This window comes from Scyliorhinus canicula, chromosome 17 (assembly GCF_902713615.1).
Source record: "Scyliorhinus canicula chromosome 17, sScyCan1.1, whole genome shotgun sequence".
NCBI lineage: Eukaryota > Metazoa > Chordata > Chondrichthyes > Carcharhiniformes > Scyliorhinidae > Scyliorhinus > Scyliorhinus canicula.
This window is the reverse complement of record NC_052162.1, coordinates 13,350,538-13,375,234: the sequence shown is the minus strand read 5'-3', so window position 1 is coordinate 13,375,234 and position 24,697 is coordinate 13,350,538. Positions and strand designations below refer to the sequence as shown.

The following is a 24,697-nucleotide window of genomic DNA, read 5'->3' as shown; positions in this document are numbered from 1 at the left end:
TCTCAATGCAATCCTCCAAACGTGGGATAGGATAAGAGTCCGTTCTTGTAACTGCATTCACCTTTCGATAGTCCACACACAACCGTTGGGTACTGTCTGGTTTAGGTACCATTACTATGGGTGAGCTCCATTGGCTGCAACCCACTTCAATTATGCCATTTTTAAGTAGACTCTCAATCTCTCTGTTAACCTGTGCCAATTTTAAAGGATTAAGTCTATATGGATGTTGTTTGATAGGAACAGCATTTCCCACATCTTCATCATGTATAGCCATTTTAGTACTTCCCAATTTATCTCTACAAACTTGCCCATTTGATATCAATAACTCTTTCAGGTCAGTTTGCTTTTAAAGGCTCACCTACCACTGGTAACAACGCTAAAAGTTTATCTCCACTGGCAAAACTACGAACTTTGGATTTCATAGATTATCATAGAATTTACAGTGCAGAAGAAGGCCATTCAGCCCATCGAGTCTGCACCGGCCCCCGGAACAGGCACCCTACCCAAGGTCAATACCTCCACCCTATCCTCATAACCCAGTAACCCCACCCAACACTAAGGGAAATTTTGGACACTAAGGGCAATTTAGCATGGCCAATCCACCTAACCCGCACATCTTTGGACTGTGGGAGGAAACCGGAGCACCCGGAGGAAACCCACGCAGACACAGGGGAGGATGTGCAGACTCCGCACAGACAGTGACCCAAGCCGGAATCGAACCTGGGACCCTGGAGCTGTGAAGCAATTGTGCTATCCGCAATGCTACCGTGCTGCCCACTTTTTTTTTTCCGTGGCCTCAGTGGGGAATACCGCTACCCGTTTCATCACATTTTGTGCAACTTTAAAATGTTTGTCTAGCCAATTCACCTGCCCTATTTAATCGTTCCCTAAAATTTGACACGTAATCCAATAGTGTAATTTCCGATTTCTCACCCACCAATTTTTCCTTAATCAATTTAAGTGGTCCTCTTACTTCATGACCAAAAATTAGTTCAAAAAGGACTAAATATGGTAGACTCATTAGGTGCATCCCTAATTGCAAACAGTACAAATGGGATTCCTTTATCCCAATCCTCTGGATAATCTTGACAATACGCCCTCAACATTGTCTTTAATGTCTGATGCCACCTTTCTAACGCTCCCTGCGATTCTGGATAGTACACAGTTGATTTAAATTGTTTTATTCCAAAGCTATCCATAACTTCTTTGAATAACTTTGAAGTAAAATTCGATCCTTGATCTGATTGAATTTCTGTGGGTAGTCCATATCTAGTAAAGAATTTAAGTAACTCCTCCACAATCCTTTTCACTGTGATATTACATACTGGAATGGCCTCTGGAAACCTAGTAGACACATCCATTATAGTCAAAAGATATTGGGCGAAATTCTCCCAAAACGGGAGAAATCGTCAAACTGCCGTAAAACCCGGGCGGGTTTTACGGCATCGCGCCCCTTCCCGACGGGGGACCGATTTTGGTCCCCCGTCGGGGCTAGCAGCCCGACGTCGGAGGCTCCGACAAGTCGGGCTTAACGAAAATCGTTAAGCCCGCTTGTCGGACTTAGCGCCGGCTGACGCGTCATATGACGTCAGCCGCGCATGCGCAGGTGGGAAGACTCCACCCGCGCATGCGCGGGTGACGTCATCGCGTTTTTGCGCGAAACCCGCGCATGCGTGGTCCGGGTTGCCCCTCAGCCGCCCCGCGTATTGATACTGCGGGGCGGCGGAAGGACAAATAGTGCGCGGGCATCGGGCCCGCTGCCCGCGATCGGTGGGCACCGATCGCGGGCCCATGGCACCCTTGGCACGGCCGTGGTACTGCCGTGCCAATCGGTGCCATGGTTATTTTTTTCCAGGTGGTCACGACGTTTTTACGAACGGCAGGACCAGGTGTGTTTGCCGTTCGTAAAAAGGTCGTAAAGGGCTGGGACTTCGGCCCTTCTAACAGCTGTGAATCGCTGCCGGCCGTAAAAAAACGGCGGCAGCGATTCGTGTCGGGATTTCGGCGGGGGGGGGGGAGAATAGCGGAAGGGCGTCAAAAAAGTCGGGAAGGCCCTCCCGCTATTCTCCCACCCGTCGTGGGGGGGGGGGGAGAATTTCGCCCATTGATCTCCACTTTTTGTTTTAGGAAGCGGTCCTACACAATCAATTAGGACCCTCATAAAAGGTTCCTCAAATACTGGAATGGATATTAAAGGTGCTGGTTTTATCACTGCTTGAGGTTTCCCTATCACTTGACATGTATGACATGATTCACAAAATGTAACTACATCTTTATATAGTCCAGGCCAATAAAAATGTTTCTGGATTTTAGTTTGAGTTTTCCTTATTCCCAAATGACCTCCTACTGGTAACTCGCAACACCTCCTTTCTATACCCTACCGGCAATACTACTTGATGAACTTCTGCCCACTTTTCACCCGCCTGCATATGTCCATTTTCTCATCAAGCCATCACTTTTACGGTAATAACACTCTGGTATACTCTCAGATTCTTCTTCCGTATATGCTTTCTGATTTATTAATTTTATTTCCACATCTTTCTGTTGTAACTCCCCCAATTTTCCTGAACTAAAAATATCCGCCTCATCCTGCACCTGTTCTTGGTCTTTTTCAACCATGGACGGCGCAACATCGTGGGCCGAAGGGCCTGTACTGCGCTGTAATGTTCTATGTTCTATGTTCTATCTGATCAAAAATTGTTTCTCATAATGGTACTTCAACTTCATCTTCACTGTTTGATTTCTCCTCTTGTCTTAACCTATGATTTTGCGACCCTGTTACTACACAATCCAGAAAAATCCCAGGATATTCGTCCATCAACCCTTCAGTTGTCTGATTTTCCACTGGCTTATCAACCACAGTAGGCATCACTCCCACCTGTGATCCAGCTATATCATTACCCAAAATAAACTGTATTCCTGGACAAGATAGTTTATCTATTACTCCTACTACCACTTCACCACTCTTCACTGGACTTTCCAACCTTACCTTATATAAAGGAATGCTACTCCTCTCACCCTGAATTCCACCTTTTCTGGCAACATTCTTCCCAAACTACATAATTCCTCATCTCTCACCATTAAAGATTGACTAGCCCCTGTATCTCTTATAATTGTGACTTCTTTACCTGCTCCTCCTGATACACGAGTAAACTTTACCCAAAAAGTAAGTTCTTTAAAGACATCTGGCACCTTCTTAACAATTACTGCTTGACCAGGCTGTACAATTGTTTGCACCTCCTTCGCTTCCCTTGGGCTTTCCTTTACCACTCTAATAAATCCCACTGTCTTATCCTGTTTTACCACATCAGCCTTCCCAGTGCTTTTCTTCAACCACCAACACTGTGACTTTACATGGCCTAGTTTATTACAGTGGAAACATTTGAGACTTTTCATTTCTTTTCCACCCTCCTGGATTTCTTTTTTAATCTGAGGTACACTCTCTTTATTGTCTCCCATCAGATCACCTTTACCACTTGAGTATTTCTCTTGTCCCCAGTTTCTATCCCTCACTGGCTGAAACTGATTTCGGAGCCAATCTTTGATTTATGAACTAATTCATAATCATCTGCCATTTCTGCTGCTCATCTCGCAGTTTTAACCTCTGTTCTTCCACATGAGTTCTCACTACATCAGGAATTGAATTTTTAAACTCCTCCAAAAGTATAATTTCTCTGAGAGATTCATACGTTTGGTCAATTTTCAAAGCCCTTATCCACCTATCAAAATTACTCTGAGCCTTTCAAACTCCATGTATGTTTGATGAAATTCTTTAAACCTTTTCTAAACCTTTGTCTGTAAGCTTCAAGCACTAGCTTATATGCACTTAAGATGGATTTTGACACCTCCTCATACGTTCCAGATAGCCCCTCTGGTAGTGATGCAAACACTTCACTAGCCCTACCTACCAGCTTTGTTTGAATCAGTAATACCCACATGTCCTGTGGCCATTGCATTTGTTTAGCTACCTTCTCAAATGAAATGAAAAAGGCTTCTACCTTCTTCTCGTCAAACCTTGGCAATGCTTGGACATATTTAAATAGATCCCCACCACGTCTTCGACTATGACGCTCTGTCTCATTATCCTCATCCATCTCCTCCAACTGTACGTTCCCCTTTGCGTCTGCCAATTTAAACTGATTTTCATGTTTCAGAGCCATTTTCCGAAGTTCAAACTCTCTCTCTTTTTCTCTTTCCCCTCTATCTCTTTCTTTGTTTCTTTCTTCTCTCTCCTTTTCTTTTTCCTCTCTATCTCTATCTCTTTCTTTTTCTTTCATTGCATATTCAAGCCGCTTTATCTGCAACTGGAGCTTTGCCATATCTAATGAGCCAGAATGTATCACAGGCAAACGTAAATGCGCAGATACCGCCATAATTACCTCATCTTTTTGTATTTTGCTGGGCAGTGTTAACTGCAATGCTTTTGCAAAACCTAACAGTCTGTTTTTAGTCTCTGTCAGTAAGGTATCATGTGTTACCGTGTCCGCCCCCAAAACACTCTCCCCACTTAAACTAAAATACCACATCAGAAAAGCAACAACCCTTCACTGTCTTTAAGTTCACAAAAGCCAATCCAATAGATAGACTTTCATCCCCCTCGAGCCCCCAATTGTTATGGGAGAGGTGTTTTCAGAACCCCAAAATGTATCATGGACTTCAACCAACCCCCACCTTTAATGGATTGTTGCTTTTGAAGCACACGGCTTGTTCCCCGGGTCGAGTATTACAATTATGGACATGTGGATTTTAAAACAAAACAATGTTTATTCCATGAACTCAAATTAACCTTTTAAATAAGCATTGGATCTCTTAACACTCCTTACTTCAAAGATAACCCCAAAAATAATACAACACTACCCAATCCTACAAACTGTTCCTTTACACATCCAAAAGACTTCACCTTCACAAAAACAGTAAGACACCAGGCTAAAGTTAATATATATTTTTTCTGTTGGATGGCAGAGATATATCGGCTTGGTTGACTTCAGCTCCAGCACCTTGCTTGTTCTTCATGCGGCTCACAGCCAAAAAACACAGCCACACCCAAGCTGCTGTCTCAAACTGAAACTAAAACTCTCAAAAAGCAGAAGTGAGCTCAGCTCCCCCCCCCCCACCCCCCCCCCCCGTGACATCACTTCAGTAATATGATCAGCTTAATTTCTTAAAGGTACATTTCTTAAACATCCAATTTTTAAAGGCACTCTCCCATGACACCATTGGAACAGGAACCAAAGTCCCAGTGAATTCTGGAAGTGACACTCAGCCCGGACTGAATAAATGTGGATGCGCAGCCTGAGTAAGGAACACAGGCTGGAGGAGAAGAATACACCAGAAGCCTCTCGGAGAGAGTAGCACATGGCCGGAGCCCCCAATAGGGCAGAGATTTGAAGCATCGGGGTGAATGTTCACTGTAAATAGTTCAAATTTCTTGGAATAAAGGAATCTTGTTCTTTAACCTTCAGGCAGTCCATGTGCTTAAATCCCATGTTACACTTTCTCTGGGAGGTTTACATTAGTATTCTGATATGTGAAAATGAAAATCTTCCATCTATTCCCCCTGGATCTTCTGCTGCAGGATAAAATTATCTCCTGCGTTGTACTTTGATAAAAGTAATAATCTTGATTATTCGCACAAGTAGGCTTCCATTAACACTGCAATTAAGTTACTGTGAAAAGTCCCTAATCGCCACATTCCAGCGCCTGTTCGGGTACACAGAGGGAGAGTTCAGAATGTCCAATTCAGGTCTTTCGAGACTTGTGGGAGGAAACTGGAGTGCCCGGAGGAGACACACGCAGACAAGGGGGAGAACGTGCAGACTCTGCACAGACAGTCAACCAAGCAGGAATCGAACATGGGTCCCTGGCGCTGATAAGCAATCGTATTAACCATTGTGTTACCATGCCATCCATATTGTATTTATGCTAATTTCCTAAAACTGACTCCTTTAATCTGAGAGAAACTTGTATAACTGATTGGCACACTTATATCTACCTTGCTGACTCTCGCAGTTTTGGCCTTAAAATCTTAACTCCTGCAACCTTCTCCCTCTCTTACCATGACACCCTTCAACAAATTGCTCGTCAAAGCCCTACCAAAAAATAATTTAGTCCTTAGATTCAGAACTTTTTGAACAAAGGTACTTCAAATAACCATGGTTTGGAGATGCCGGCATTGGACTGGGGTGGGCGCAGTAAGAAGTCTTACACCGCCAGGTTAAAGTCCAACAGGTTTATTTGGAATCACTAGCTTTCAGAGCGCAGCTCCTTCATCAAGTGAATGAAGAGGTGGGTTCCAGAAACACGTATATAGACAAAGCCAATGATGCAAAATGACACTGTGAATGCGAGTCTCTGCAGGTAATTAAGTTTTTACAAATCCAGATGCTGCGACTGGAGAGAGGGATAATCACAGGTTAAAGGGCTGTGAATTGTCTCAAGCCAGGACAGTTGATAGGATTTTGCAAGCCCAGGCCAGGTGGTGGGGGTGAATGTAGTGAGACATGAATCCAAGGTCCCGGTTGAGGCCGTACTCATGTGTGTGGAACTTGGCTATCAGTTTCTGCTCAGCGACTCTGCATTGTCGCGTGTCCTGAAGGCCGCCTTGGAGAATGCTTACCCGAAGATCAGAGGCTGAATGCCCTTTTCTACTGAAGTGTTCCCCGACTGGAAGGGAACATTCCTGCCTGGTGATTGTCGAGCAATGTCCATTCTTCCACTGTGACAGCGTCGGTACATCCTTTCCTGCAGCGAATGAGGTAGACAACGTTGATCGAGTCACACGAGTATGTGCCGCGTACCAGGTGGGTGGTGTTCTCACATGTAAATGTGGTATCCATGTCGATGAGCTGGCACATCTTGCATAGGTTGCCATGGCAGGGTTGTGTGGAGTCGTGGTCGCTGTCCTGAAGGCTGGGTAGTTTGCTGCAAACAATGGTCCATTCAGCACTTCTGGCTGAAGACTTATGCCAATACTTTAGCTTTGTCTTTAGCATGGATGTGCTGGGCTCCCCATTATTGGTGATGGGGATATCTGTGGCTGGTACAGTACATGTCCAGGGATGGTGAAGGCAGTGTTTGGGACATTGTCAGGTATGATTCCATAACCATATCAAGCTTGTATCAAGCTCATTAAAATATGCTGATCTGGATCTCGCCCAGCGCAGGCAAGATCCAGATCGCGACGTCTCGCGTGATTCGCTCGAGATGTATAGAACGTGAATCGCACAAGAGGACTCGAGCAAGATTTAATGGCCTCATTGTGACACCCAGTCAGGCACACCAGGCCATTAAGCACTGGTTTAACACAGTCGGCTAAACAGCTGACTTGTAATGCAGAACAAGGCCAGCAGCGCGAGTTCAATTCCCTGTACCGGCCTCCCTGAACAGGCACCGGAATGTGGTGACCAGGGGCTTATCACAGTTACTTCATTGAAGCCTACTTGTGACAATAAGCAATTATTATATTATTATTATTAAATCGTGCCCAACATTCCTTGAACTTTCAGCAGAACTTAAATGGTGTCTGTCGTTTTGATCTGTTCCGCAGTATAGTATAGATTATCACTACAGCTTGTTCTTCAGTAAACCTTTGAAAGAAAATGGTTGGGATGCTACATTTCGATTTTTGAGCATATCCATCCTTTTGTCACTACAGAAAGTCAATAAATTGTAAATAGCAAAGTACCGCGGATACTGGAACCTGAAATGTGAAGAGAGAAAGCTGGAAAAACTTTTTTCGGGAGCAGGAGGGAGGGTTTTTGCGGAGAAGTGTTTTGGATATGAAATAATAGGTGAAGATGGAGGAGAAAGATAACAGACTAAAGCTATCAAACTCAATGTTGAGCCATGAAGGCTGCCATGTGCCTAGTTGGAAGATGAGGAGCTGATCCTCCAGTTTCTGATGTGCAGCACTGGAATATTGCAGCTGGCCAAGGATGAACATGTGGGCATGAGAGAAAGATGCCAAGGTTGATTGTTCAATCAATTGTTTAGCTCTACCTAATTAGTTCATAATGAAAATATCTTGCTGTAGAAACCACATTCTAACAATCAGGTTGCAAACCAAACTTCCACTCTGACTTCCCTCATTTCCAGGAAAATAAACTTAAAAGCAATTGACAACAAAATACAGAAAGGGAACAGATTTAAGGCATTCATTTCATCCCAAGGCTCAAATGACATTCAGAACTGCACCACCTTCAAAATCATTGTGACACAGCTCAATATCTACTAATCAGAACTGCGCCACCCTCAAAATCATTGTGACTGTCATGTGAGAGTACCTTTAAGAAATGAGTGTTTATAAATGGGTGTGCGTATAAATATCTGTAGTGAGAGTACCTTTAAGAAATGAGTGTTTATTACTGCAGTACTGTCAGAGAGTGGGTGGAGCTGGGCTGTCTGTCAGCTTTTTGCTTACATTTTTGAGCAGGCTGCAGGGTGCGTTTTAGTTTCGTTTTCAGTGTTGGGGCTGAAGCCAGACCAAGCAGGTGTACTGCTGTTCTCTCTGCCATGAAAAGACTATCTCTTGATCATTTGGTGAATTCATAAATAATAAATATTCTCAGTAGTGAATGTAAATCTAATGCGCTTCTGTTAAAAGGTGTTTTAAGTCATATGGATGTCAAAAGGAAAGCTTAAAGGAATACTTAGTGTTGTGTTTTTTGGGGGTTGTATTTGAACTAATGGATGCTAAGATGTTCACTGTATGTTTTAAAAAGGTTAACTTGCGTTCATAGAATAAACATTGTTTGGCTTTAAAAAAATACTTTTCCATTTCTGCTGTACCACACCTGTAGAGTGGGCCATGTGCTCCCCACACCACACTCTATTAAAAGTTATGGGTCAGGTGAACTCCATGATACACTTTGGGGTTCTCTAAACCCTGGCCCATAACTGTGACAAAACTCAATATCTACTAATGTGTGAATTATGGGTATCTGTCTTTAGACTCATTAGAGGTTCCTGGTGCCATTTTTATAGAAATTCTCATCTTGAAATCTAAGGCAGAACTCCATGTACTTCTGAGGTGACCCCAGTCAATGCTACAGCCTTTGGAGAAAAAAAGCATATTTTCTAAACATTTTAACGGTGACAAAGTCACCAGAAAGGTGGATTCACTCTGGTCACTTCATCTCCCAAACAGCAGAAGCATTTGCTTGCAGGTAGACATGATCAATTAGCATAATACTGATGTGGAGATGCCGCCGTTGGACTGGGGTGAGCACAGTAAGAAGCCTTATAACACCAGGTTAAAATCCAACAGGTTTGTTTCAAACACGAGCTTTCGGAGCACTGCGCCTTCCTCATTCACCTGAGGAAGGAGCAGTGCTCCGAAAGCTCATGTTTGAAACAAACCTGTTGGACTTTAAGCTGGTGTTGTAAGACTTCTTACTGAGCATAATACTGAGCCTCCAAACCAGCGAGAAGAGCACGTTTTGATGTGTACCGTGTGCAAATAGTGGAGGCTGAATTGCTGTTCTTCGAACAGCAACACAAAATCCCCAGCATCCATTGGAAAATGTAACCTCAGAAGTATATAGAAATTATCTCTGACCAATAGACTGTGTGCTGCCTATATAAGCCTCAGAAGGGATCACTTTGTGCTGACTGCCAGCCCAAATTCTGCCGTGGAAGAGAGCTGAAGATTGTCAATGTGATGGGGACAAAACCAGCATCTAAAACCTTGGGGTGAATTCCAAGTTTGCGAAAACTCACCAATTTTTCGGATCTGAATGTGGATTGTCGCACTGTAAATGAATTCCAGTGCCAGTGCGGTGCCAGGTAACACATACATCCCTAAGGCTGGTCGATCATACCAAACAGCACATCACATCACCTGTCTGCTATCCATACTCAATCAGCTTGGAAAGACCAGAACATAATTTTTGACTTTAGATGTTGCTCTACAATTTGACAGCACTTACTGAGCGACTCTGAGTGTGCTGTTAATTACAGTAAGAACCATTTTGAAGATTATCAGTCTGGCTTACAATTTGGTTCATTTACGTTTACCAGAAGCTACGTATAGTAGGGGTCGGTCCTCGGCAAGTAGAAGGAAGATTTACAGGCATTGCGCCTTTTTTATATTAATTGAAAACAGGAGGATAATAGTTCTCTGGTGCATTCTCCATGGCAACACTTCAACTAGAGTAGACTTGCCAACCAATCAGCATCCTTTTCTAATGCAGTATAAATTGTTGCGGTGGTTTTAATTTTGGCATTCTAGCATTTGTTCTGATAAGTGTAAGATAAAAAACTTTGACAGTATGCCTCTTTTTTCAGCGATAACTGCTACTATATTTTGCATAAAGCCATACAGGGCTGGATTCTCCTCCCCCGCACGCCACAGGAACACCACGGGCGGGAGGCCGACAATGGAAACATACATTGACCTCCAAATATACATAGAATTACTACAGTGCAGAAAGAGGGTATTCGGCCCATCAATTCTGCACCGATCCTTTGAAAGACTACCCAACCAAAGCCCAATGCCTCCCTTGTAACCCCAACCTCAGGGGCAATTTAGCATGGCCAATCCAACTAACCTGTGCATCTCTGGACTGTGGGGCGAAACCGAAGCACTTGGAGGAAGCCCACGCAGACATGGGGAGAAGGTATAAATTCCACACAGATAGTCCCCAAGGTCGGAATCAAACTCTGGTCCCTGGAGCTGAGAGGCAGCAGTGCTAACCACTGTGCCACCATAGTGGTATTAGTATGCTAGATAGAAAACTCAGAAGATACTTGTTAATTCTACAATAATAATTCAAAATAGCTCACAAACACATATTTTGTCTACCATTTAGAAATAATTTATGTACTGCTAAGCCCAATTTTCATTTTAGTGCTGTTAGAATTATCATCAATTAAACAAAGCCATCATCAGTTGAACAAATGGAACTGCTACATCTTGCAGCAGATAAGCAAAGGAACTGCAGTTAACACTCAAGATTCATCAGATTTTTGCATTTGCAGTTCTCAGACTGCCAACCCTTTGTCCAAACCTCGACCCCATCCTATCAGAGGCTCCGTGCGAAATTCTCTGCCTCCCGACGCAGCAAACCGCGATCGGGCGGTGAATTGGGCGTCCGGGCAAAATCGAGGTCCGCGCCCACGCCAATTTGGGGACCATGCTCCAGTCCTTTGCTAGTGCCGATAATGAGGTTTGTGTCACTTGCCAGCGGTGGCATGAAAAACCAGCATTTGCATTAATTTAAATGTGATTAGCTGGTTGGACACGGCACGTCCACCCTTCCGTGATGCCAAGCTGGTCTCAGGCGGAAGGCGCGAATGAATACAAGTATAGACAAACGTGGACTGACACCATAACTGCAGAGGGGGAGCAGGAGGCTAAAGAAACACTGAAAAGAACATGAAAAATGTTCAGTCTTGCTGGTGACTGCTCGGACCGGGGCAGTTGCGGGTAGTGACTTGGTGCCAAGTCCGTGGACTTGGGGATCCCCCTCAGGATCGGGTTGGCCTGGCTCAGACCACCATTGCTGCAGTCTGTCTTTTAAACGAACCTTTTTGTGTTTCTTACCTGCTCCTGGCTGCTCACAGTGCTGAGTGCTGCCTGTGTCCTTTCAATGCTCAGAAGATCTCTGGTCATCTGCGAGACCACCCAGGCTGCCCCTCTGGACATCCTCATACCCAAGCTGTGTCATCAAGGGCCAAGCTCAATCCGGAGCCTCCAGGTATTGGCACTCCTCAGAAGCGCTGCCCCATTGCAGAAGAAGCAGGGAACCAGCAGAGCCCATCGCAATCAGAAGACACCTGCATCACAGCCTTTGAAAATCTCCCTGGTTCTCTGTCCCTCTCAGGGCAGAGTAGTCAAGAGTGAGCCCCACCCCTTTGGCTCATCATAGAACCATAGAATTTACAGTGCAGAAGGAGGCCATTTGGCTGATTGAATCTGCACCGGCCCTTGAAAAGGAAAGAGAGTTAAAGGGGCTGAGAGGTTTGTGATGGGGATGGTTTAGCATAGTGGGCTAAACAGCTGGCTTGTAATGCAGAGCAATGCCAGCAACGCGGGTTCAATTCCTGTACCGGCCTTCCTGAACAGGTGCCGGAATGTGGCGACTTGGAGCTTTTCACAGTAACTTCATTGAAGCCTACTTGTGACAAAAAATGACTATATTATCATGAGAATTGCAGAGTTCTGCATCGTCATGTAAATTGGAGCCACACTTTAGATAGCAGCATTGTTCCGATGAGATGGATACTTAAGCACATGAAAATGGTGATCAACCATCTATCCACCTACTGCACGTGAGATGTTAATGGAAAATTATAATGATGCAGGCCAAAGTTAATTTTAAAACCCTTTATAGTACATGTAATGGCAATAATTTTTCCAGAGGATTGCTGGTCAGACACTAGTAAGAAACACTTTTCGGTTTAGTTACAAGGTTAGTTCATATATTCTCAATATTGAAAGAAGTTAAAATGACAAAGGGCAGCTAGATCAGGCAATCAAACTTGTATTAAAGCACTGACAGCCCATCTCATACAACAGATACAGCTCATCACCTTTGTTTCCGCCATTGGGCATTGACTCAGGTATGCAATCAAATTATTAATGAAACTGAAAACTCCTGGAATTTGTAGAAATAATAATAAATTCATTTAAAAAAAAGCTAACCTATTCCATGAGTTAATGGACAAACCAAACAGGTCTATACTCAATAACAACAAACAAATATGACTTCTGTAATAGTAACATTATCTTGTTCTGAAGATATCTCACTAGATTTTGGACTTTTGATTTGTATCAATACTTTGGCATCCCCTAGAGGCCATTTTGCCATTAAGGCAGAATTTACACCTGCTGGAGAATCACCCAGTACTGACGTCAAAACCACAGAGGAATGGCTGCCCTTCTTCAAGCGAGAGGTAAAAGCAGAGAGTGAAATCTAAGCTTTGCGGAAGAGATTGTATGCATTAATCCAAAAATAATGCATCCGTTTGCCCTTTGCTTCACCCGAACAAAGTGGGTGTGTGGTGAGGGACCATCAATTTACAGACAAACTTTCTCACAAAAGTTTCCAAACTGTTTATAGGCAGTCAGAAAAACCTTCACTGAAAAGGCGGCAGTTGGAATTCCTAGCAAGTTTGACAAACATTTGTAGCCGCTTTTAGTCTTTGTTTTTGGTCGTGTGCCGGCTGTGGTTCAATCAGAAGCACTCCAGGAGTCAGAAGGTTCTGGGTTCAAGCCTCATTCAGGGATTTCAGAGCAAATTCTAGCCCTGGCGTATTTCTCTTTGGCCACTTGCGCATCTGTGATTTTAATTGCTCCACCGTTAGCTGCCCTGCATAGACCCTGAAGTTCCATAAAACACAAGCAAAATACTGCAGATGTTGGAAATCTGAAATAATAACTAAAAATGCTGGAAAATTTCAACAGGTGAGGCAGTGTCTGCGAGAAATAGAGTTAATGTTTCGAGCCCATGTGACTCTTATTCAGAAATAATATTAATAATTATCGTTATTATTGTCACAAGTAGGCCTACATTGACACTGCAATGACGTTACTGTGAAAATCCCCTAGTCACCACATTCCAGTGCCTGTTAGGGTACACAGAGTGAGAATTCAGAATGTCCAATTCACCTAACAAGCATGTCTTTCAGGACTTGTGGGAGGAAACTGGAGCACCCGGAGGAAACTCATGTAGACATGGGGAGAATGTGCAGGCTCTACACAGACAGTGACCCAAGCGGGAATCGAACAAACAGTGCTAACCACTATGCCACCGCGCCGCACTTTCCCTCTATGTTTCTCTCCCCTTTTTTGGTCTGGTGTCCTGATAACTCCTTATGTGGCTCAATGTCAAATTTTGTTTGGCAACACCCCTGTGAAATCCTTTGGGATAGTTTACTATATTAAAAGGTGCTGTGTTGTTGTTGTCTTTGGCACCAATCTTTGGTGGAGTTATTCAACTGAGGCCCCATTTTACCAATCAGTTGGATGAAAAATAACCCGCAACGCTATTTTGAAAAAGAGCAGGAGCCTTTCCCCTAATTTTCTGGTCAACATTAAACCCTCATTCAATATCCCTTAAACAGATTACCTGGTCATTGTCACGATGCTATATGTGGGAGCTTACTGTGCACAAACTGGTGGCCATGATTCCCACAATGACTACGAAACACCCACCGAATCACATTTTTGAAAAGAGTATTGGGACAATCTGAGATTGTAAATAGTGCTCATTAAATGGAATTTGCTTTTGCCGACATGGAAATATTCATCAGTCTAAAAATATTTAGACCTTCTTGATGTAATCTTAACATCAGTGAATCTTTAACTGAATGGTTTGGATGATGGGAATCATTTTTGCATACAGCAGCACAAAGTGTGCACGTGGCCCATTGACTATGTGTGCCTGACTGAGGAAGAACTCCCCAGACACAGTGCTGTGCACAAACATCTATTTTGGGGCCATATGTGGCAACATCCAACCGGTTGGCTGTGTTTTGTCCACAGTGCCCTAATCACATTGCATATCACAAATTATGCTCAATGTTGAAGAGGGTTTAAATTATCAATGTGACATTCCAGGGCAAAAAGAAAATACTTATGAGTTAGGACCAAGGCGCTTGCCCACGATCATTGCAAGAGTATCCCTTCATTCTCTCCCAGAAATACAATGGAGTTCATCCCTACAGTGATACAGCAGTTCAGATCTGTCTCTGATACAATAGTGTTAATTAACCTGCATTTTGACATTTCATGCACAGCAATAGTTGAAAGGCAGCATGGTGGCACAGTGGTTAGCACTACTGCCTCACAGCGCCAGGGACGTAGGCTCAATTGTGACCTTGGTGACTGTCTATGTGGAGTTTGCACTCTTTTTGTCTGTCTGCATGGGGTTTCCCCGGGTGCTCTGGTTTTCTCCCAGTCCAAAGATGTGCAAGACAGGTAGTTTGGGCGTGCAAATTTGCCCCCTTAGTGTTTAAACATGTGCAGGATAGGTGAGGTTAGGTTATGGGATGGGGCAGGGGAGTGGGCATAGGTAGGATGCTCTCTCAGAGGAACACTGCAGACTCAATGGGTTGAATGGCCTCCTTCTGCATTGCAGCAATTCTAAGGTATAAATCCCTCCCCGATGCAATAGTGCCAATCCCTCATGATACACTAGTGTCAATGTCTCACAGTGACACAATAGTTGTCAATCCCTCCCCGACAAAATACTGCCAATCCGTCCCCGATACAATACTGCCAATCCCTCCCTGACACAATACTGTCAATCCCTCCCCGACAAAATACTGCCAATCCGTCCCCGATACAATACTGCCAATCCCTCCCTGATACAATACTGTCAATCCCTCATTAATAAAGTAAAGGGACAATATTGCAATGATGCAAGTTTCAATCCCTCAGTGAAACAATAGCATCAATTCCTGCCTGATACAATAGTGTCAATCTATCCCCTTTGAAAGAGCAGCAATCCCTCCTCATTACATAAGCATCAATCCCTCCTGGATACAATAGTGTTAATCCCACCCTGAAGCAATAGTGCCAATCACTCCCTCCGAGTGAGGAAATGGCATTGATATCTCTCTGATACAATAGTGCCAGTCCCCACCCAATACAATATTGCCAATCCCTTCCCAATACAATAGTGTCAATCCCTCCAAGTGGTAAAATAGTGTCAGCCCCATACAATAATGTCACTATCTCGCCATAACAATAGTGTCAGTCAATCTCCAACACAATATTGTCAGTCTCTCCCAGTGATACAATAGTGCTAATCCGTCCCTGATACAATTGTCTATCCCTTCCTGTTGCAATACTGCCAGTTCCTCACTAATAAAATAGAGACAAGAGATACCAATTGCAATAGTGTATATCTCTCCCCAAACAATGATGTCAATCGATCACCAATATAAAAGTGTCAATCCTTCCCTGATACAACAGTGAAAATCAGTTCCTGATATAATAGTGTCAGCGCTTCCCAGTGATAAAATAGTGTCAGTCTCTCCAAGGTACAACAGTGCCAATCACTCTCCAAATAATAATGTCAATCCATCACTTGTATAATATTGTCAGTCCCTCCTCAATAAAACAGTGTCAATCTCTCCCTGATACAATAGTGCCGATCCGGCAATCCCTCCCAGTGATACATTAGTGTCTGTCCCTCCAAAATACTGGAGTGCCAATCCCTCCCAGTGCTGCAATAGTGGCAATTCCTCCAAGTGGTAAAATAGTGTCAGCCCCCAATACAATAATGTCAATATCTTGTCATAATAACAGTGTCAGTCAATCCCCAATACAATATTGTCAGTCCCTCCCAGTGATACAATTGTGCCAATTCCTCTCTGATACAAGAGTGTCAATCCGTTTCGGTTGCAATAGTGTCAGTTCCTGCCTGATAAAATAGAGACAAACAATGATGTCAATCCATCACCAGTACAAAAATGTCAATCCTTCCTTGATGCAATAGTGAAAATCACTTCCCAATACAATAGCATCAACACTTCCCAGTGATAAAATAGTGTCAGTCTCTCCCTGATACAATAGTGTCAATCATTCCCCAAATAATTATGTCAATCCATCACATATACAATAGTGTCTATCCTTCCCTGATACAATAATGTCAATCACTCCCCTGATACAATAGTGTCACCCCCTCCCACAGCACGGTAGCATTGTGGATAGCACAACTGCTTCACAGCTCCAGGGTCCCAGGTTCGATTCCAGCTTGGGTCGCTGTCTGTGCGGAGTCTGCACATCCTCCCCGTGTGTGAATGGATTTCCTCCGGGTATGCTCCGGTTTCCTCCCACAGTCCAAAGATGTGCAGGTTAGGTGGATTGGCCATGCTAAATTGCCCTTACTGTTGGATGGGGTTACTGGGTTATGGGGATAGGGTGTCAGTGTTGACCTTGGGTAGGGTGCTCTTTCCAAGAGCCGGTGCAGACTCGATGGGCCAAATGGCCTCCTTCTGTACTGTCAATTCTATGATACAATAGAGGAATGTCAATTCCTCACCTGATACCATAGCATCAATCCCAAATGGTGCTGAAATATTGTCAACTCCTCCCAGTGATACTGTTGTGTCAATCTCTCACAGTGATACAATAGTATCACTCCCTCCCCGATAAAATAGTCTCTCCCTCCCTGTGATACAATCGTGTCAATCATTAACAGTGATACAAGTGTCAATCACTCATAGTTACACAATAGTGTCAAACACCTCACAGTGATAAAACAGCATAAATCCCTTTCTGAGGCAATAGTGTGAATCGTTGACAGTGATACAACAGTATCAATCCCTCACAGTGATACAACAATGTAAATCACTCACAGTGATACAATAGTGTCAAATTCCTCACAGTGACACAATAGTGCCAATCCCTCCATGATTCAAAAGTATCAATCGCTCCCTGTGATACAATCCAGTCAATCCCTCTCCATTATACCATATGTGCTGGTTTAGCTCACTGGGCTAAATCACTGGCTTTTAAAGCAGACCAAGGCAGGCCAGCAGCGCAGTTCAATTCCTGTACCAGCCCCCCCCCCCCCCCCCCAGACAGGAGCTGGAATGTGGCGACTAGGGGCTTTTCACAGTATCTTCATTGAAGCCTACTCGTGACAATAAGCGATTTTCATTTCATTTTTCATATGTCAATCGCTCACAGTGATACCATAGTGTCAATTCCTCCCAGTTATACAGCCGTACCAATCCCTCCCTGTGATACAATCGTGTCAATCGCTCACACTGATATAGTGCCAATCTCGCTCTCCCCCTGCTATACAATCCCCCCCCCCCCCCCCCCCCTATCATTCAATAATGTTGCTCGCAAAATCTGCAAGAGCCACCGGTCAAACTGGCCTCGCTGATGAATAAAAAGCCGTTCTAAGGGATTTGACGTTGAGCGATCTACGTTCAGGTGTCAAAAGGCGAACTCATGCATTGCGCTGAGTGAGCTGTCAGAGTGCTCGAGTTCCCGGCTCTGAACTGAGAGCACCTTTTTGTCCCAGTTTGGATAGTTTATCGGGTGGAAGTTCAAATAGTTCTCGCCGCCAAACAATGCTTAAGCAGCGAGATGACAGACTGATACACTGGACGTTTGAATCGCTTTTATTGAAACGATTGAGAATCGGGGTGTAGAAGTGAGGTAGCAGATAAGTGATTCCAATCAGGGACGAGGAACTAAAACTAAAATCAGGGAGCATTTCATCGCGGATGAGATCCTCAACATGACTCGGGGATCTGGGATTTGATGTTAGGAGTTCTGGACTGGAACCCTTGAGCTAAATGGTGTTATTAACGCTCTGTGAGGGACAGCGAAGCTGAAATTGTGGGATCCGGAACTTTAACGTTAAGATGCATTTCTGGTGTGAGAATGAATTATCTCCAGCTTGGCTGAGTATAAGGTCTCCCCCCCCCCCCCCCCCCATAATTTGACAAATCGTCATTAAAAACGCAATCATTTATGTAACAACTAATGGAATTAATACCCGTTCCTGATATAATTAAGCGCGTTTGCAATCTGCAAAGCGATTTAGCAACGTGGGCACTCAGAGAGTCACAGCGGCACAGAAAGAGGCCATCGTGTGTTCGCGGTCACGGTCAAAGCGAACTCCATGTGTTCGGAAACCGAAACATTACTTGGGGAACACACGGTGATCGGACCCTCGAGAATGTCCTGTGGCAGTCACATCATCAGTTTCATCAATCCCTCCACGCTTCATTTCCCCCACAGCAACCGTACACATTCTTAACTGTATTACCAGAAAATAAAACAACAACATGTGGAAATTCTGCCCAAACACGAATAAATGCGAGCACTTTATAACAAAGCATGCAGTAACCAAACATTGTCTCCTGTTGTGCTTAATTACTTGTTTAGACGATTGCCAAACCCCCTGTTTAATTTCCATTCTCTGTTTATTACAGATGATTCCAGGTTCTGAAAGTGACAGCGAAAAGCCTGGTGCAGTCGATGGGCGCTCTCCAGCCCTCCTGCTCTCAGCCAGCTCACTGGATAAATCACATTGGAGCCAGCAAGCTTGCTAACCTGTTACTGAAGTGTCCCTGGTAGTTAAGTATCACGATTGATAACACACTGTCACCTTTATCCTCGCAGACAGAGGGAGGGAGGGGAGGGGAGGACATTGGCTTAAATTCAGTCTGAGAATGCCCCCGGGGAGGATAAAAAGTGTTAACTGTCAGCGAAGTTAAGATTCGATATATTAAAACAAAATTGCCTGGACGCTTTCGCAACCGCTTTCCTTACCCCTGCGGGTAAATTAGAAGCTGGAGAATAATTTGGGCGATTGGAAAATCCCCAAGAATTGTTATTTGGCCAGAGAATGCACGTGGACATTCCCAAGCACAGAGGGATCGTTGGCTTAACGCGCGGACCGGGGGGGGGGGGGGGGGGAGAACTTTACAGAACCCTCCCGTCACAGCAGTGGGGGAGAAAGGGTTTGAAGAGTTTGCTCTGCAAGCCGCAGCCGGTGGAGTGGGTACCCAGTCGGGCAACTTTACTCAGTTAAGTTTGGTTGTGTGTGTGTGAGTTGGGGGGGGGGGGTGTATGTGTGCAGGGTTTGTGAGGATGTGTGTGGGTGAGGGTGGAGTGTGTGGGGTTAAAGGGAAATGCTGGAAAATCTCAGCAAGTCTGGCAGCATCTGTAGGGAGAGAAAAGAGTTAACGTTTCGAGTCCCATGACTCTTTGTCAAAGGGGGAGGGGGTGAGAGTGTGTGGGGGTTGTATGTGTGTGGGGAGTGTGTGAGGGTGTGTGTCTGGGGGGTATATATGTGTGTTTCGGTGAGGGTGTATGGGGGTATATGTGTGCGGGTGGGTGTGTGTGAGGGTGGGTGTGGGGGTATGTGTGTGGGGGTATATGTGTGTGGGGGTATATGTGTGTGTGGGGTATATGTGTGTGTGTGTGGGGGGGTATATGTATGTGTGAGGGGTATATGTGTGTGTGTGGGTATATGTGTGTGTGGGGGGTATATGTGTGTGTGAGTGGGTGAGGATGTATGTAGGGGCGTATGTGTGTGTGTGGGGGGGGTATGTGTGTGTGGGGGGAGGGTATATGTGTGTGGGGGGTATATGTCTGTGGATGAGGGTGTGGGGGGTATGTATATGTGGGCGTGTGTGGGGGTATATGTGTGTGTGGGGGGCATATGTGTGTGGGGGGGGCATATGTGTGCGTGTGGGCGGGTATATGTGTGTGTGTGGGTGGGTGGGTGTGGGTGTGTGTGGGGGGGTATATGTGTGTGTGTGCAGGGGTATATGTCTGTGTGTGGGTGGGTGTGGATATGTGTGTGGGGGTATATGTGTGTGGGGGGTATATGTGTAGGTGTGTGTGTGGGGAGGTATGTGTGTGTGTGGGTGAGGGTGTGTGTTGGGGGTATGTGTGTGGGGGTATATGTGTGTGTGTGTGGGGGGTATATGTGTGCATGTGTGTGGGGGGTATATGTGTGTGTGTTGGTGAGGGTGTGTGTGGGGGCATGTGTGTGTGGGTGTGTGTGGGGTGGATACATGTGTGTGTGGGGGGTATATGTGTGTGTGTGGGGGGGTATATGTGTGTGTGTGGGGGGTATATGTGTGAGGGTGGGTGTATATGTGTGTGTATGGGGGTATATGTGTGTGGGTGAGGGTGTGTGTGGGGGTATGTGTGTGTGGGGGGTATATGTGTGTGTGTGTGGGTGGGTGGGGGTATATGTGTGTGGGTGAGAGTGAGTGTGGGGGATGTGTGTGTGGGTGGGGTATATGTGTGTGTGGGCGGGGGTATATGTGTGTGGGTGAGGGTGTGTGTGGGGGTATATGTGTGTATGTGTGGGTGAGAGTGTGTGTGGGGGTATATGTGTGTGTGTGTGGGTGAGGGTGTGTGTGGGGGTATATGTGTGTGTGTGGGGGGGTGGGTGAGGGTCTGTGTGGGGGTATATGTGTGTGTGTGTATGGGTGAGGGTGGGTGTGGGGGGTATATGTGTGTGGGGGTTTTATGTGTGGGTGAGGGTGGGTGTGGAGGGTATGTATGTGTCGGTGAGGGTGTGTGTGGGGGTATATGTGTGTGTGTGTGGGTGAGGGTCTGTGTGGGGGTATATGTGTGTGGGTGAGGGTGGGTGTGGGGGGATGCCTATGAATATTTTTCTCTGCCCCTGGAAAAGTCATTTCAACAACAACAGAAACACTGCGATAAGTTTAAAACAATTACAGAAGTGGGGGCTTTCCTTTATGAAATGACATTAGTTACCCCAGTGAGAGGGAGGGGGGGGGGGGGGGAGTCACAAACACGTGGGCGTCTTACCAGTTTCCTGGGAATTTCAGGCGCTCAGGGGAGGGGGGCTGGGGGGGAAGGGGAAAGAGGGGATGAGGTCGCCTTATCTTCAGCCAGCAAGTCGGTTAATTTTCGGGCATCGTCCCACGCTGTGTCCGGTGTGAAGGCGGCTGGCTGGTGGCGGCGCACATTTCCTGGGGTGGGTTCAGCCTCCCCTAGCTGAGAAGCTGTGCCGCCTCTCCCTTCCCCCTCAATCTTTCACATCAGTTCAACATCTTGGCCGTTCCTGGCGAGCCTTTCCCGGGGACGGACGGTCAGTAATTCCACACGGTACCAGGGATCTCGGTAATCCCAAGAGGGGCAGAGAGGTCTCAACAGTTGCGTTCATTGATCGATCTTTGGAATGCGGCTTCGCCCCATCACTCCACTCAACTCACTGGCCCCTTGGCTCCCTGCCCCGTGTTCGCCCCCTGGAATAATTCAGCTTCCCTGGTGAGCCCTCCTGGTGGTCAGTGGCCGCCGAATCTCTTGTGCATCCAGAGGGAGGGAGTGAGCTTGTTCCTGGTGCTCAGAGCTGTGTCTCCAGCTGAACTGCAGTCAAACTGCTGGAGCTATTCCTCGGCACTTTCCTGCAGTTAACGCTTCTGTCAACTCTCGCCAGTTCCGTCTCATGATGGTGAAATCTTGAATAGCAGCCTTCAAAAAAAAAATCCAACCTCCTACCTTCAACCCCCCCTCCCCTCCTTCCACTCCGCTCTCTGAAACCAGCCAAATGTCCAAAAGCTCACAGATACTCTCCACTATTGAGCCGAGCAGGACTCCACAGACAGTGAACTGGGGAAAGCAAAACGTCTTGTAAACCGCTGTCACAGCAGTTGTGGCTATTCGGACCCAGACAGCTTCAGTGCAATCTTCCTGCCCTGAGACTTTCTCACACACAAGAAACACCCCCTCTCTCTCTCTCTCTGCTCAGATTCAGAGGCGACGTAGTTACCAACCAACCTCCCTGGGTAGATTCTAAAACAATCTTAGCAGTTCTTCCATCACCATCCCTCACTGTACCACCACCGCCGCCTAGTGGGAGTACACACCTTGCTCCATTGCGCAGCAAAAAACCCCTGCCCAACACTAATAATCAGCAGGATTCATTTTTTTGTGTGTGCAAAAGACCCAACTTGGAAGTCAGCGTTTGCCTCTCCGCCCCATCACACATTTCCCATTTCTTTCCCTGTTGGCATTCTGAATGACAGAATGGCTAATAATTGCCAGCGAGTGTACAGATAATTCGGGCTGGAGCACATGGGGTGATTTCAAATCTCAGAAGGCAAGGATCGTAATAAGTGCTTGGCACAAAAAATTAAATCGTTGATTTTGTTTTTTTTAAATAGCTCGGGGGGGGGGGGGGGGGGGGAGGGGGGGCTTGGATTAGGAGCTTTGAGCAACAGAGAGAAAACAATACCTGCAATTAAGTTTTACAAAGGACCCAATCTTTCCACAAATCCTGCATCTGCTGTGGAAACTGAATGAGACGGAGGCGGTGAACACGCGTGGGCGCTGTGAGAGTTCCCAGTTCAGTTCCGATGTGACCACTTGTGCGGTTGTGAGCGGCTTTTTCTACCTGCCGAGGCTTGAATGGAAACACATCGCTCTGACATCCCAAACTCTGCAGCTCAGGAAGGATGGGGTGTGGCTGGAAAGTGTTGCCTGCATCTGGGGAGGGGAGATTCCTAAATAGACATGGTTTGCCATGTCTGTTCGGCGCCCACATCCTGAACTCTCGGGGACACCCTCTCCAGTTCATTCCTGCAAAGGGGGGCGGCAACAACTCTGCTCAAGCGGGGCATTGGCGCAGAGATCTGAATCATTCCCTCCTGAGAAATTTCTCTCACTCTCGAAAATTCATCAGCAGCGTTCAGGGTGACACAATGAAGACGGTAATTAGTACTGGTAATCAAATCTTCAGACAGTCACTTGGGGGGGGGGGGGTTGCGGGGTGTGTGTGGGGGGGGGGGGGGGGGTGGAGTTCTGGTGTGACTTTACGGGGATATTGAATATTACACAGCTAGATGTTGGGAGAGGCGCGTGGCATTTGTATATCCACATCGCCTTAATTTCTAAACCAAAAGGACATTATGTTGACCACGTTTAACTTTTCCTGAAAGTTGCAATCTGCTCCCTCAGCCCGCTGGCGTCTAACACCTGATGTTGGTCTTTGCAGAACACAAATGAAGCCAAACTCAGGGCACTCCAAAGCCCCTTGCAGCCAATTCAAGTGTAGTCGCGGCTGCAGCATAAGAAAGATGGCAGCCAATTTGCAGACAAGTTCCCCAAACAATCGAGTGTGTGTGTGTGTGTGTGGGGAGGGATCTCATTCAGGCAGGAAGTGGCAGGGGATGTCGAGAGTTGGTCCCCAGCTCCTCTGAATCTTTTCAGCTTGCTGGGGTTTCCTGGGCTGGCAATCGCTGCAGGCAGGAGGTGATGCCACTCACCTTGAATGAGGTCCCCACTCCGCGGGGGTCTCATGTTACCGCCTCCAAGGGGGTTACCGTGCACCCCCCTCTCCCCCATCAACAAGATTTATTGCTGGCGAAACGACTTGGGAAAAAAACAGGAGACACCCATTGATCTGCAGGGATCAGGGTACCTTGTCAATTGAGGGTGCTGCAAATGGTTGACTCCCACCTCAAGGGGATAGAGTTGCCCAGCCGAGAAACATGCTGGAAATGCAATACCTCCACAATTGTGCCAAATGTAGCATCACACTGTGCCAATTGCTTAGGCTGCACGGGTGGCACAGTGGTTAGCACTGCTACCTCACAGCTCCAGGGTCTCAGGTTCAATTCTGGCCTGGGGTCACTGTATGTGTGGAGTTTGCACTTTCTTTCCGTGTGTGCGTGGGTTTCCTCCTGGTGCTCCGGTTTCGAAAGATGTGCAGGTTAGGTGGATGGTCCATAATAAATTGTCCCTTAGTGTCCAAAACATCAGTGGGTTTATCGAGATAGGGTGGAGAAGTGGGCTTAAGTAAGGTGTTCTTTCCAAGGGCCAGTGCAGACCCGAAGGGCCAAGTGGCCACCTTCTGCTCTGTAAATTCTACGACTCTATGATTCTATAAGTGCAAGTTCCTCTTCCACACAATCTGGCAGGGAGGCCGAGGGACCTGAACAGAGAGAATTTCCTGCCCTATCGAGAGCTGAGACTGGAAGGCAGGACCGAAGAAAACACTGGAAATGACAGCAGATAGTGAAAATACCGACAAGGTCAAAGAGGCTGCTGATTCGATAATTGAAGTGGACCCTGTTGCCATACCAACAAAGACCTATTGTAATAGGGAACACCCCCTACATGACAACACGGAAATAGAAACTGTGACCAACGTGGTCAACCGTCCAGTGGGCTACAGTACAAAAAAGGTGATTGTGTACACCATGACAATGACCATGAGTCCAGATGTGACAGAAACGA

The 24,697-nt window shown here is 45.9% G+C and overlaps 1 protein-coding gene across 3 annotated transcripts in view; it reads right to left on the bottom strand.

Moving 5' to 3' along the window:
• il1rapl2 (interleukin 1 receptor accessory protein-like 2) overlaps window positions 1–22,796 on the bottom strand; it is a 1,090,987-nt gene extending 1,068,191 nt beyond the window's left edge. The window contains exon 1 of one of the 3 annotated variants that reach the window (XM_038775345.1): window positions 22,695–22,796. The gene's annotated coding sequence lies outside the window, so the exon portion shown is untranslated. Of the gene's footprint in view, window positions 1–18,848; window positions 19,218–21,265; window positions 22,394–22,694 lie in introns of those variants that run through there. The other 2 variants (XM_038775344.1, XM_038775346.1) reach the window with 2 other exon arrangements.
• Between the last annotated feature and the right edge of the window lie 1,901 nt (window positions 22,797–24,697).